This window comes from Cyprinus carpio, chromosome A5, assembly GCF_018340385.1.
Source record: "Cyprinus carpio isolate SPL01 chromosome A5, ASM1834038v1, whole genome shotgun sequence".
Lineage (NCBI taxonomy): Eukaryota > Metazoa > Chordata > Actinopteri > Cypriniformes > Cyprinidae > Cyprinus > Cyprinus carpio.
In genome coordinates this window covers 29,878,242-29,893,965 of record NC_056576.1, presented here as the reverse complement: position 1 = coordinate 29,893,965, position 15,724 = coordinate 29,878,242, and the positions used below count along the sequence as shown (strand labels likewise).

Sequence of the window (15,724 nt, the reverse complement as noted above, 5' to 3'; positions counted from 1 at the left end):
TACTAAGCAATTATAATTGTCTTAGCTGTATTTAAGGCTGGATTTTTTTTCCCATGTCTTGGCAGGGTTCTTTCAGTGTCACTTTCTGTGGTTCTGTCTTACATAATTGACATCATACCAGACTCAAGCGCATTAGTAATGCTGCACATCAACTAAAGAATATATCTGTAGGTGTATATGTGTGTCCTGCATGAAGATAAAGAAGTGGAGAGTATGTGCTGAAGTAGTCTTTAAACCAAGTGTTGCATAACAGAGATTTAAAGTAAGTTGCTGATAATCACACATATTTACAGTTAGTGTCGCCCACTGTGTGGATACAGGCATAGTATATTTTTCCTTCTTTAGTCCTCTCTTTTTCTGTCTCTTCTTTCTTTATCTCTTTCTCTGCATATCAGTCTGTATCAGTTGAAGCATCTGTCAGCCTGCATACAAACCCCAACCCGCAGCTTCATATATTCACGTCCCCCGCAGACTGGTTCTGCACTCATGTCTGTTATTATTGGGGAAGTGCGGGACGGATCGGGCACAGGGGGTCGTTCTCATAAAGTCTTTCTAAATCACTGCTGTCTCTGTCTTGTCATGAGGGGGGAATCACTCTGCCTAAATCTTATGGATCTTATGATGTATGAGTGTGTGAGAGAGATAACGTGGCTCCTGTGTGAAAGTGTTTCCTATTGCAACAGGAATTTTAGACTCAAATGGCCAGTAATAAATAACTATTGTGTGAAACTGTAGATTCTGTGTTCAGATTTTGCATTTACTAACATTAGATTATGTTTGTGCACCATCCAGCTTTCTAGATATTGTTATCTGCATCTGGCATTAAAAAAAGAAAGAAAGAAACATCATTTGATAGCAGCCGTGTCTGAAAACTCTCCTCAGTGCATTCATTCAACACCCTGACTAAAGTGTGTTTATATGAGAGAGACAGATAAACACGCAGGATATAACCATGTTATATGTGCGCTGTACGCCTGAGGATGCTTCTCTCTCCTCTGCACTGCTGTAATGATGTTAGCGCCGTGTGCGGCTCTGTGGAGAAGCTCATTATGTGAATGTATGGCTTGTGTTTTCAGGCTTGATATTGATTTATATGAGCTTTCACATGCTAATGGCTGTGTTTGCTCATGATCACAGATACTCACTCTCTGTCTGTATCACTCTGTCTGCAGCTCTGTTCCAAATCCTAGACAGCATTTAGGCACGCTCCTGGTGTGAAGGCATTTCCAAAAGTTAGCAACAGTATTATGCTGCCTTCTAAGATAACTCATTATGACCTAATTTTAAGGCATTGGGGTAAAGCAATCCCAGAATGCTTTGCTACAGGCTAGGGGGAAAACTTTTTATATTTTATTCCAGTATCAATAAAAATGACTGTTTCTCCCAAATTTTGTGTGCTATGTATTATTGTGTGGGGTGCAAATTATTTTTCAGCTGCAAAAAAGATCGATTTCAGGTTAGTTGGAGTATGCTAAATTTATATAATCATGAACAGAAATCACTATTGTGAGGCTGTAACTATAGCAACACCTGCACATTCATGCAAAAGAAGATTTTTGCAAATAATCAACGTTTTGTTCGCAATTAGCTTGTTACCAAGCTCTGCAAATATCATGTTGCTAAGCTAACAACTTAATCTTTAAATATTTTAACATGTTGCTAAGCTAACAACTGTAAGTTTAACTTTAAAATCAGCTTTCTTTAAGAATAATCCTAATAATCCTTTAACATGTTGGTAAGTTAACAATTTCATCTTTTAGAATGTTGCGAAGAGAACAACTAAATTTAAGATGAAGTTATTAGCTTAGCAGCATGCTAATTTGTTGAATGAGAAATTTGAAATAACATGAGTGAAACTGAGCATAGACTCTCAACGTGACAAAAACTATAGGATACACAGAAAGTGAAGCTCACATTATCTGCTGCTTGATACAGTTTGCTTGAGTTTTTTTTCTGGTTAAGCACAAACTAGTTAAGCGCAAACGCTGCACAATAGCTGATTGTAAAAATTTCATTTGTCATGTCAAAGTCCAAGAAATCTAAACTATTTCAACAGGTAGCTGCTTTATTTAGTTGACCAAATGAAATTAGCTGCACAGTGGGGTTTACGCTAAACTGGTTTAGGAAAAAAAATCACGTGATACAGTTATTATAATAATAATGCATTTTATTTAATGGCGCCTTTCAAAACACCCAAGGTCACCTCACAAGCAAGCAAAGATAAAAAATACAAAATACAACAAACACACTTCACATGCAGATAAAAGTACACACAAAAAAATACTTAAGATGCATTTTAAAAGTATTGGGGTGCAAGATTATGAAGTGCCTGTAATAGCAAGATATGTCTTAAGATGCATTTTAAAAGTATTGGGGTGCAAGATTATGAAGATGCCTGCTCAGTAAGTAAGTTGCAAGACACTTGAATTCTGTTCTAGAAAGAATATGAGCTGCAGAATTCTGAACTAACTGGAGCTTATGTTCTATATGTGAAGTGACTAGTGCGTGAATAAGAACTGCTGTATTACTGGTGGAGAGAAAAGGACAGAGACAGTTAATATTACGCAAGTGGAAGTATGCAGTCTGCGTGATATTATTCATTTCAGGTTCAAAGGATAGTGTGCTATCCATGATAACACCCAAACTTATAACCTGAGAGGAAGGACAGATTGCATTATTGTCAATGTAAAACAATTAGATTTAGATTCCAAGTGCCAGATCCAGTTGTGTACTTTAGTTGACTAAACTGAAGTTACTGGGTTGCCCTCCAGTGATTTAACCATTGTCAGCATGAACACATCTTTTCAAGGACTTCGCTAGGTTTTGGAAAAGAGCCATTATTTCTGTGTCTCTCAGTCCCCCAGTGGCAGGCTGTTCTTGTGCTTGTTCTTTGGTGTGAGACTGAATTATTAACTTCTGAAAAATCTCTGAACTCTGCTTCCTGTCTCCATCATCTGGAAGTAGGTCACAGCACACACACCTGTCACATCAGTGTCCACTCTTACACACGCTTGAGTCACCCCACAGTCAAGTTCCACTCACACTCGTGCACACATATGAAAACGTGTCATGTCAGAACCAGCACACACCCCCTGAGATCATCTGATAGATGCCTGACATGACATGAACCCCTGCTGTGTGCGGTGACCTATAGGCTACTGTAGAGTTCAGCTGATCCAAGATCAGCGTTAAGCATATGTGCTCCTTGTATACGTACTGTAGCAGTAAACGTACACACACTCATCTGCTCTGTCTTTCCATTCATAACTTCATCCCTCCGGCAGGATGTTTACCTCTGCCTGCCTCTATGGTATTCAGAAAGGGGAAACTGCTTCATCTCAAGGGTTATTGGATTTCCTCTGAGAGAAAGAGAATGTGAGAGAGTTTTCTCCTTTCATTTCTCCAGCCGTATGCATCAAAGAGCTGCAGTTAGACACGTGAGAGTTAGTCGGTGGGCTTCTTCTAAATGGAGGTTGGTGCAGTAACCTAAACTATTAAAAATTGTTGTAAAAAAAAAAAAAAAAGCTAAAATAAAATAGTAATATTAAATGAAAAAATGTTATCTTGCCTGGCTAGAAGTTGAAGTACTAAAATTACTAGAACTGAAATAAAATAGTAGTAGAAGTAAAACTCAAAAATAAAAAAGCTACATAAAATAAGCTAAACAAATATATATAAAACAAAAATAGCTAAAAAATTTAACTAAAATGAAAACCTCATGAAAATCTCCCATGACACACAACTTCAACACGTCACTTTGGAATTCTAAGGTTTTATATGCCATTTTTGTCAGAATTGAGTTATTCTCATATTCTTATTCTGTGACAACTTATTTACATTGTGATTTTTTTAAAACGTTTTGGGACTAATGTATGAAAAAGACTTGTTCCCTATATCCCATATCACTATACTGTATGGCATGCACAAATTTTGAAGCTCAATATTTCGAGGGTGATCTGATGTATGAAAGAGACTTGTTATTCTTATGTGATGTAATTTTATATATATGGTTTTTTTGTTTTATTTATATTTTTTTTAATGAACATTACCTAAAGCTATTTTATATGCTTTATTATTATATGTGCATTGATTTTGACTCTGAATTTATACATTGTGCTACAGTTTAACTCTGAACATATCTGAAATATCTTCTTAAATATACTTAATTTTCTTAATGAAAGATAAATTTTTCTTATTTTATTCTATTTTAATATTTATAATTTATTTTCATCTTAATTATTCTTTTTATTTTATTATTTCTTGTGATTTTGTGCTGAAATAACGCCCAGATATTTCTTCGTGAGATTCTTAATCGTTGTTGTGGAATATCAGATGATACAATATCATCCACGTGACGCTCAGATTAAATAAAACTGGGACAATCTGCCGAGTTCAGCAAAAACACACTGACACACACAGATGCTAGAGTGACATTTCATAGAGAGCTTGTGAAGACTGCTTTTGTGTGAAGTCACTAGATGAGGAGAGTGTGTATTTTGTGTTGGTTTTGTTATTAAGGTTATTGTTAGTCTGTAAAACGATTGCTGCATATCTGGTGATGCTTGCATCAGAGCAGTTATTAAATTTCAGTTTTCCTCTTGTAGTACATCAGAGTATGGCGGCTGTGAATATTGATTCAGTTAAAGTGGTAATAGACACAGTCACCGTGGCAACCCGGTATAATCTACAGATCTGTATAGGTGCTCTTATATGTTTCCTACCACTCAGGTGCTGCACACACACAGATTCAGAAAGAAGTAGTTTTTGATAACTGTGGAACTGCTTTTGTTCTTGAAACCATCATTAGGGTGGGTTTGATGTGGGATGGGATCTGCTCTCCGCACATGAAAGCGGGGTCTCTTCTAATGCACTCAAAGCCCCCTCGTTCCCTCAGGACACACCCACACCCACCCAGCCCTCAGCCCCTCACATGAAAGGCCGGAGCCCCAATCCTGTTTTCTGTCCTTAATTCCTCCTCCCCCTCTCCATCCATTCAGCATCTTTGTGATTCACAGACACAGTGTTTTAACGTCTGTGCTTTAGCAGATCCATGACTTAGATCTTAAAATGAAACATTCTGCCATGGTGCAGTGATGGTAATACCATAGTATTTAGATGAATAACCACTGTGTTCATTCATGGTATTCACTCTGTATTCTAGGCTACTTCAAAGAATACTGTGGCATTATCTCTATTGTAGTGTCCAAAAATATCCAAAATGGTAATACTGTGGTATATTATTTATTTTTTTGTGATTGTTGGCTGATACAGCATCCAGTATGTCCACACACACACACACACCTCTCACATCTTTTCCAGCCCCACCAACCCTCCCATCCCCATCTTTCCACATCACCACCATTACACACATCTGTGCGGTTCTGCTTGTCATGTTTTCAGCTCTCTTTGTTCATTTGTATTCCAGTGGCATAAGGGTAGCACCCATCCAAAATATTCACATCATCCCACAATAATTATAGCATAAGGACCTGCTTAATAATAATAATAAAAATAAAAAAATAAAACATGGATAAACACCTACAATTTTAGGTTAACATTTATGTGAAAGAATAGTTACAGTGTTTAAATATTGTACCCTTTAAACACTGGTTAAATGTCATCAACCCATCAACTGCTGATGTCTTGTAGTTGCTACTGTGTGTTTCCACACTGATTTGGTCTGTGGTAAACCATGACGTGTCTGCATATACCCAGACATACAGTATCCTCTAATGTGTAATGTCCATGAGATCACTCAAAACAGATGATGTCTTCACAGAGTAAAATCCATATAATTTCTAGGCCCCACTTTCACCAAAACTGAAACTCTTATTGTAAACAGACTTTATTATCTCATAAAGTTCTGTGATTATGAAGTCAGTACAAGCAGAATGTTTGAAGTGGTTTAGACATAAGTGTATGGTTACCGGGCCGCCCTTTTTGTATGTTTATATATGTGTGTGGCTCTGGTCAAAATGCTTCATGCAGATGTAGTCATTACATCCTTGGATAACTAGTGAGACAAGGTTATAGACTGAGGTTATGATTGTGCCTTGAGTGTAAGTTAATTCGTTGTGACTTCTTTAATAGTAGTTTAGGTCATGAGACACCAACATTGTGAGCTTTGCTTCATCCACTGCTAAACTTCACCTGTAGATATCTCAAGGCCCTCAGGGAGAAACCCTCTTCTGTCCATCCATTCATAAACTCTCCAAACCACTTGTCCTGTATAGGGCTGTGGGAAGCCTATCAACTTCAACCAGTGTAACGGAAAACCACATAAAGCAGGACGTAGCCTCAAACATGAGAAGAAAAGAAAAACGGCTGTGAGATGAAAACCGTTCCCCTCCCTCGTGCATTGTTGTTGTAAGCCGCCAGTGTCTGTCTGACAGAGAAGAAAGAGAAAAGCAAGAGAATAGAGTGTCTGCCCTCATCTAAACTCCCTCTTTCAGCCTTTAGCTTCACCTGTTTAATGAGCATCACTGTCACTCATTTCTGAAGAGATGAAAGAGGGAGTCCTTCTAAAGCACTTACCATATGCTAAAGTCGACTCGATTTATTTATATATTTATTTTGCTCTACTTTCCTAGAGAAGAACAAGGGCATCATGCACCTATTTTACTTTTTTGTAGGGCACACCAGTAGCAGTCCTGACTCACTGATGCCATAGGCGAGATAAGAAAATAAGACATGATGAAGAAAAAAATAGTTTGTGGTTCTATGTATACCTTACATGTGTTTTTGTTTAGTGAGCAGGGGCATCTGGGTTATGTGTATATGTATGTATGTGTTGCAGCTAACCAATCAGAGCGCATTTCGTATTTCGGAAAGAGGGGTTTCATTGAAACAGGAACTAAACAGGGTGTTTGAGACAGACTGGGAAGAGAGATGCTGCAATAATGTAAAATGTGCAAAAAATGCGTTTTTAGAACAATCAAGCATGAAAACCTATTCTAGTACACCAAGAAAACCAAATCAAGACTTTGTAAAAGGGCATAATAGGACCCCTTTAAGATAAAAATAATGCTTTTGTAAGTTGTATTCACAATCCACTTGGCTCTAAACAGGCATGATGCTTCTGGAGAAAATATGTACTATGGTGTAAACAAGGGTTTTACTGTTAAAACATCACATAACACATGTTTAAAGCACGTTGAAGCCTGGCTGCCTCATTCTAAAGGGCCTCGCCCTTTTTTTCCCAAACATTCTTTCCTCAAAAGATGACGCATAGCCTGAATGAGTCTGCTGCGTTTTATCTCTTTTTTAAAAATAACCAGTCGCAGTGTTCTTACATGCCCTCTTACCAAAACCCTCTGGAGGCAGAGAGAAAGAGAGGTAGAGCGCTCAGAGTGCCGAGAACACCCAACACTTCTTAATCAGTAATTATATCGCTGACGCCGCAGCCGTTTCAATCCTTATGTCTCCTTTTGGCCCATTAAGTCTTCTTTGAAGCAATCCTGGGGCCAAAGCCGTGCCCTCAGATTGGAGGCTATTTAATATGCTGTGCACTGGTCTTTATCTAAAGACTACATTTTCTAAGAGTTACTTTATTAACAGAACCTTGGCCTAATAGTGCATACTGTACATTGAGCTTATTTGAGAAGTTCAAGTTTAAATCTGGCATTTAAATCCCCGTAGTTTTTTGTTGCTAACTGCTCTCTATAAGAATCTAAAAGTATGGGTTGCTATCTTCCCTATCCAAGGATGCGCCGCAGTGTGTCAGACGTTCACTGCTGACTATCTGCCTTTAATTCACTCTTTGAGATAGAACTACAATCTGAAGCTTTTAGCATTAAAACATTTTTGTATGCACACGTCAGTAATGTTATCATATTTTCAGGTCATAACTCATTATTCTTCCATATGGTTTAGTACACGTAAACCCGCACCACCGTATGCGCGCACACACACACACACACACACACACACACACACACACACACACACACATGGTAGCAGCTTTTACACACACACAGTTGGTCAAAAAGAAAACACACACTGGTGAGTTTATCTAAATCATTTTCAAGACTTTTCACTACAGAGAGCAAGAGTCCTGCTAATGGTAGCAGCTTTTACATGGTTTCTAGTTGGTCAAAGAAAACACTTAATGGTCTTTATCTGTTGCAATTTTATATATTTTTCAGGTTAGTGACCACCAAATTTGATGATTTTGTCCTTTTATGATATAATTTTATATTATTTTTGTATATTGTGTATTTTGTACTGTTTGTGATGTGTGTGTTAAATTATGTGAAATTAATGGGTGTTAAATGTGTAAATGCTTGTTGTTTTTTAAGCTTTTTGAAGCTGTAATTAAAGTATCTGGGGTGACACTTAAGGGGTTAAATGGACAAACTGTTCCTTAATATTATTGAAGCTGTAATTATTTGTTTTAAATTTTATTTCAACTTCTTTCACATTACAAGAAACTTCCAATGCCCAAAAAATACAACTGTACATTAATTTGAATATCAGCTTACCCCATCTTAAGGGGGTTAAATGGACAAACGCAGGTAATTAAAGTATATCTGACCACTATTAAATAAAATATATTCAATCCCTTTTAGATAATAATAATATTAAAATATACCTTTCGTATTATTTTATATTTTTGGTCGATACACAGGATTACCAGCTGAGTTTGAATTGATAGACAATCTTAGCAAAGCTAGTTAGAGCTGATAGACAGCCTTGAACCAGCAACAAACCAACAACATCTTCACTTTGTTAAACAGGAGCTTTTTCCTGCAGGTGATTGGAAAGACCAAACGCTGTGTTGTGATGTTTCCAAGGCAGTTGGAATCTGTACACTACCTGCGCTGATTTTAATCTATGGAAGTCTGTCTAATGAATTTAAATAAGTGTTGCACAGAGCTGAGAGTACTGTACTATTTTTGGTAGCTGAAAGCATAATCAATTTAGCCTAAATATTTATTAAACTAGCACACAGAAGGCAGTGAATACATGAAACTTTGTGAAGTGCTGCAGGGGTTTGTGGATGCTGATTCCGTGGAGGCCTGGAAACATAGCGTGTTCAGATGAATCCTGGGTAACTGGATGTGCTTAGCTGCATTATTTTTAGTACACCTGTTTGATGTTCACATATACCAGACACAGCTCCTGCAGCACCTGTGAAGTTTTCACAAAGAACTAGTAATACAGTGATTTTTCCGGTCTTATGCAATATAAATGAGATTTGGATAGAGGAAAGGTGGTGAAAGGACAAATGGAAAGAGAGAAGGAAGCAGAGCAAATTACCTGGTAGGAACCACAGCTCTAGACACTAGCATCAGGACAGAAGATGTAGAAGTCCTACTCCTGCTTACATAACCAACATATATAAACACCAAAACCCACAAGACCCGGCCGCCTCAGGTTCCCAGTGACACACACTGCAGAGATTACAGAAGCAGAGAATGTGCTCTGTAACAATAGTGTCAGATGATGAAATGTGTTTGTGTTCACTGATGCACAAACTTTAAGGGTATTTTTGTCTCTAACTTTGCATTTGTGGTGTTTTTGAAGTGAAGCAGAGAGCATGGTGGTTCAGGTCAGGGCCCAGATGACAGTCACTTACTGAGGCTTGTGGTTTAATGTGAAGAAAATCTGTCCTGGTCAAATTTAAAAAAGTTAAATAAGTTAATTAAGCTTTTTTGGACCAGTAAGATTTTTTATAATTAACATTCATTTTATGACAATTAAGTATGTTTTACATTTTTTTTATGTTATTAAAACAGCCATTACTCAGGTCTTCTTCAGTGTCACATGATCCTTCAGAAACCATTCTAATATGTGACTCTGGATCACAAAACCAGTCTTAAGTTGCTGTATATTTGTAGCAATAGCCAAAAAAAAAATTGGTCAAAACGATTGTATATGGTCAAAAAAATTATCGATTTAGTAAAGAGATTTCCTACAGTAAATATTTCAAAAACTCATGCATTGCTAAAGACTTTTTTTTGAACACAGTCAGGTGATTTCCTATTTAGATTTTTTTGCACAAATATTCCAGATTTTCAAATAGTTTTATATCTGCCAAATATTGTCCGATCCTAACAAACCATACATCAATGGAAAGCGTATTTATTCACCTTTCAGTTTATGTATAAATCTCAATTTCGAAAAATTGACACTTAAGACCAGGGTCACATATGCTGATTTGCTGCTCAAGAAACATTTCTTGTTATTAACAATGTTGAAAACAGTTGTGCTGATTAATATTTCAGTATTAATTAATCAGCATTTATTTTACATAGAAATCTTTTGTGTCTTTACTTTCACTTTTTGAATAATTTAGTGTATCCTTGATAAAAATATTAATTTTAGTGTAAAAAAAAATACATACCAAAATTCTATTGTATATTATATGTACGGTTTTACACTTTGCACACTTTACATATAATGTGCATTACACATCATGTTTGTTTGTTTATTTATTTATTGCATAATACTGATCTGACTGTGAGTTGTAATTTGTCATAAAATGTCGCAATGAAAACCTTATTTTCTTTATGCAAAACATAATTTCTTTCAATAATATTCATTTGGAGGTGAAATGTTCTTGACACGTTTTGTGAGATACTGAGGTAACTCGACACACAAAGAATGTCTCTCCTTCCGTCTCGGATCTTTAAAACTGCTTGGTGATAGAATCAACTCACCCACTCCCTCTCTCCCTCCCTCCCTCTCTCCTTTTCTCCTCCCACTCTTTCTTGCTCTCGGTCTCTGTGTTTTCTGGAGATCAGATGTTGAGAAGAGCACAGCAGAGAGCAGCAGGAGAGAGATGCAAGCAGGGGAGAGAGTTACTTTAAGGATCTATAGTTCAATTATTAAGCCTGAGAAAAGACAAAACCATGGCAACATTTGCTTTTCATAAATGAGCCTTTTATATTCGTTTATCTGCTGATTTTTAGTAATTTTTTATTTCTCAGAGAGCACTTAACACAAGAAGTGGAGAATTTGGTCTTGTTAAAAATTATTCGCTTTCTGGGAAGAGTTTGGTTTTTCCGTTGGGAATCGTACTTCTGGCATTCTGGGGGTCAGTGCCCCCCTCTCTTTCCCAGTGTGCGGCTGCTAGAGGAACACAGTCAGGATGACAGAGATCGTGGTGACGGACTGTAATCTGAACTCGGTGTGTGAACGCGTGGAGCAGCACTGCTGCGTGGACGATCCTTCAGCCATCAAAAGACACACCAACACTGGTGCCAAACTGTGGGGCCGTGTGCGCAGTAAACTGCTCCGACAAAAGGTCACTCACTCTTTCATTCTCTCTCCATCTGTTACATCCTCCGTGCTCTCATTTTCTCAGTCCATTTTTTGCCTGTTTCACAGTCTTTAACTGACTGAGTCACTGAATGAATCTGCTCTTTATCATGCTGCCTGTTTATGGAAACGAAAAACAGAATGTTGGATTTTATGGAATTTTTGGAAAAAAGGTGTTTGCTTTTTTGTAGCAGATCAATTCCCTCTCTCTTGTACCTGCTTGCTTCTTCACCTGTATATGATTTATTCTTTAGAAGATTATATGACAAAGTTGTTGAACATTGAGACGTTTAAATATATGTTGGGGATTAAAAATAGTAATAGAAGTATGCCTTTCCTCCTTCCTTTGCTTTTATACATTGGTGGTTTGTTTGTGAATGAGTGTGTTCAGTGTTGTTGGACTTTAGGTGTTAGTTGGGCTGTAGTGATTGTGTTGGTTTTGTGTGTGTGTGGTGGTTGGGGGGGGGTCTGGCTGCAGTTAGAGGTTAATTATCACTTTAACCTGCTGTCCTCAGAGCCCCTGGCAAGTATCACCCACCCGCTGATGGAGGTCAATTAATCACACCTTTACTCTCATACACACCACTGAATAATCTTTTATTCATAATTACAAAACAGCTGTTCTCATGCATTTGCAGAGGCTCTTATAGGACCGAAGTAGATCCAGAGCACAGTTTCTAAATGAACATATGAATCTTTATTCATTAAGGCAGAATCAAAATCCAATGTTTTTCAGACAGATAGATGTTTTGATGGTGGAACTGCAGGGGATTTATGTGATAGACATCCCAATTGAAAATAACATAATTCAAGGATGTTTTTTTTTTTTTTTTTTTTTTTATCTCAGTGGGTACTTCATTAACTATATCATACCAATCAAAAGTTTGAAGCCAGTAAGTTTTTTGTTGTTGTTTTTCAGGATTATTTGATGAATAGATAATTCAAAAGAAAATTGTCTTTACTCTCACTTTTGATTAATACATCTTTGCTGAATAAAAGTATTGATTGCTTTAAAAAAATCATACTGACCTTAAATTTTTGAAATGGCAAGAAAGGTTGGGGACCCCTGTTTTTAGAGAGAAGGATTGCACGTCAGTGTCATTTCTAGTATGACTAGTATAGCGTTGATGGAATCGCACTAGTGTATGTCACATGATCTAATTCATTCTGGCTCAGTGTTCACTGTTGCTGAATGATTGTTCTGCTGTGATGAGATCAGTGCCTTCACACTCTGCATGTAACTGTGGGAGTAGGTATGCAGCTGTGTGTGTTTGTTTGTGTTCGTGTGACGATGCGAGTCTGCAAAATTTAGGTCTCTCCACGTGGGGTATGTACCCTGCCAGCACTTTGAGCAGTAATTTATGTGCATAGTCTTTCTGGCTATAAGAACAAAGCATTGTAGCCTCTGCTGTATTTCTGTATGTGACCTCTGCTCAGTCAGGTCAGTGCTTTTCCTGATCCACTGACCCAGGACTGACCGTAGAGACAGATTACAGACAAAGATCCCTCGGATGTGCTGTAGCTGCATCAAACATCACTGTGACTCTAGGTTAATAGCTTTTGTTATTAATACACAACAAAGGAAGACCCATATCTTTCCATGTGCTGAGCACATGCTCTTTTGAAGTTCTCTGTCTCTTGCTTTGTCTTTCTCAGACTTCCTCTCCCTCTGTTGTTTCTCAAACATCATTCCGATGATATCAGATATATAGTAGCATATTCCTTTATAGGAGGAATTCTGCCTGTAAATCGTGTACATTTACTGTACAGACACACCCTGTCTTTGTCTTCGCACAGGTATTGACACATAAAGACTGTTGTAGGTAGACAGACAGTTACTCATATATGCTCATATTCAGACACAGGTGTAATAGATACACACAGAATTGCCACTTACCGCCAATTACATTTATAAACAAACCTCATTTTGCAGTCATTTGCACTTTAAAATGCTTTGAAACACGCTTGTGAACTCTCTCACAGATGGCCAGTCTCATTGACTGAATATTGAATGAGTCTTTGTGGCCAAGAGAGTGTGTGGTTATCTGTATGAGTGTGTTCCTTTGATATGGTCATGAATGATCCCAGTGTTGTCTCATGACCTGCTTATGTCTGACCTCCACAAACGCGCTTTCATTTTATAAACGTAAATCTCAACAGAACACACCGCCACTTCATCCCCTCTGGACAGAAACATAGGCTGTGTCAAAAATCACCCCCTCCTCCCATACCACATTATATAGTGCATTATTTGAGGGGACAGCCATTCGAAGTGGTGTTCAAACCAATAGTGCATTTTATCAAGTGTACACATTCAATCCTACAATGCACTGCAATAACGAGTTTGCAATCAAAGCACGCTAAATGGCTAGTCACTGTGAGCATTGCATCATATGAATTACTGCATCTCGCTGGAAGATGCCAACCACAGTCACTAGCCAATTTAGAAAAATTGAGATGAATGATAGATTGACTGAGAATTAATTTTTGTAGAATTGTACACAATTTTGATGCTGTGTTGGATTGCCACTTGATGTAAAATCTAAGTAAAACTAGATGTAAAACTAGTTGAGAATCACTGCTCATTATGCAAGCACAGATGTGAATCCATTGGCAACCCATTGTAAGTGTAATTCTTCTGTACATACACAGTATTTTATGAGCACGTTTTCCTTACTGTGGTGTTAAAGGTATAGTCCACCCAAAATTGAACATTCTGTCACTATTTACTCTCCCTCATGTAATTTGAAACCTGTATGGCTTTCTTTGTTCTGTGAAACATAATAGATTAATATTAAACTCAGCTGACTTTCATTAAATTCTTTTGTGTTCCACAGAAGTGAGGATGAATGATGGGTAAATGATGACAGACCTTTATTTTTTGGGTGAACTACCGCTTTAACAAAACTTAATACTCAAGGAGCATGTGCCAGTATACTGTATTCAGTAAAATGTTGCTGTGTTTGACAGTAGTTGACCTGAAAGAGAAAACTGACTTTAAGAAGACAGTCCACACTAATGCTGAAATTGTTACTCCTTTCAAAGGAATGAAAGAACAGGAGGAGGGAGGGTCTGTGTGAAAGAGATGGATTATGCAAGAGAATAGGAATATGTCCCCAGAGATGAACCCATCCTCTGCTGTAACTATCTTCTCTTCAGCCTTTGCTGCTTCACAAATGGTGCTCCAGGTTATAACATGCTAATGAGTGAACCACTGATGAACCCTGCTCCTCTTTAAAGGCCTTTAAATGCCAGCTATATGGTAATGGATGCTTTTATCACCTATGTAAATCTTCTGCTGCCAGTGTGAGGGCACTAGACCTCTATGAGGGGCTGCTGAACCCCCACAAGGCCTTGCGTATTCAGCTAATGAAGTGAAGGAGGGTGATGGCGAGGTCCGTTACTGGACACAACAGCTGTTGACCTGCTTGAGTTTCTTCTTTATACAAATAAGTGCTGAGGTAGTACCATGGTACCTTGATGTGAACAATATTGTACTTTGATAGTTATCATGGCACTGGATGTTTTGGTAACACTTTATTTTTACGATGTCCAGTGTACACCATTGTGTCATGTTAAAAATGCATGTTTGTGCTATTGGAATATTTGTGTCTGATTCAGTAGTTCTTTCACGTTTTGTTCCGTGATGATTCATGCAATTGTACCAAATGGGTCCATGAGGAATTGTGTTATTCATGGTTCTCTTTTAGCAGATGTTTAGCTTGATATATGACATTGTTCTCTTTTAGGTTAACTGGCTTGCATTTATTAGCAACAGAGACATTAGCTTCTAACAGTCACTGCTTTAATGACAGTCTGTTAAAAATATATTTTATGCTCCATAACTTTCAGGGTATTTACGATAACTGGATTTCGTGTCTCCTGGGGTTGTTGTTTTTAGTTTATGTAGTTACTTTTAGTTCTAATTTTAGCAGTCACACACACACACACACACACACACACACACACACACACACACACACAAACACACACACAAAATTTGCTCATGTTTTTGGACACAATAGCAATACTTTGCTGTATAATGATGCTGTTGTATTCTTTGAAGAAACTTCCCTTATGAAAACATACAGTACTGTAGTAATACCTGAGACTTTGATATTACAGTAAATGATACTCCATGAACTGTATACAGTATGATAATATTTAGAATCATGGTACAGTATATATCAGTTCTATGGTATTACCATCTGATACTGTCACTGTATCATGAGACCACCAATACTTTGGTCACACAAGTGTTGTGTTTAAAAACCTTATATTGAGGGGCTTCAATTATGTTGTACAAAAATATGTATGATTATTGTAAAAGAGATGTGAGCATGACATTGATGACCATGTTTATGAGTCAGCAGATTATTGGCATTTGCTGTGTGATTAAGTTACTTTTACTGGAACAGGCTCAGTCCAGGCCGAGCCTGTGACATCAGCACAATGCATCAGA

General features: G+C 37.5%; 1 protein-coding gene across 3 annotated transcripts in view; it reads left to right on the top strand.

Moving 5' to 3' along the window:
- Positions 1-15,724, top strand: part of LOC109063898 (active breakpoint cluster region-related protein-like) — a 158,780-nt gene that overhangs the window by 132,010 nt on the left and 11,046 nt on the right. The window lies entirely within an intron of this gene.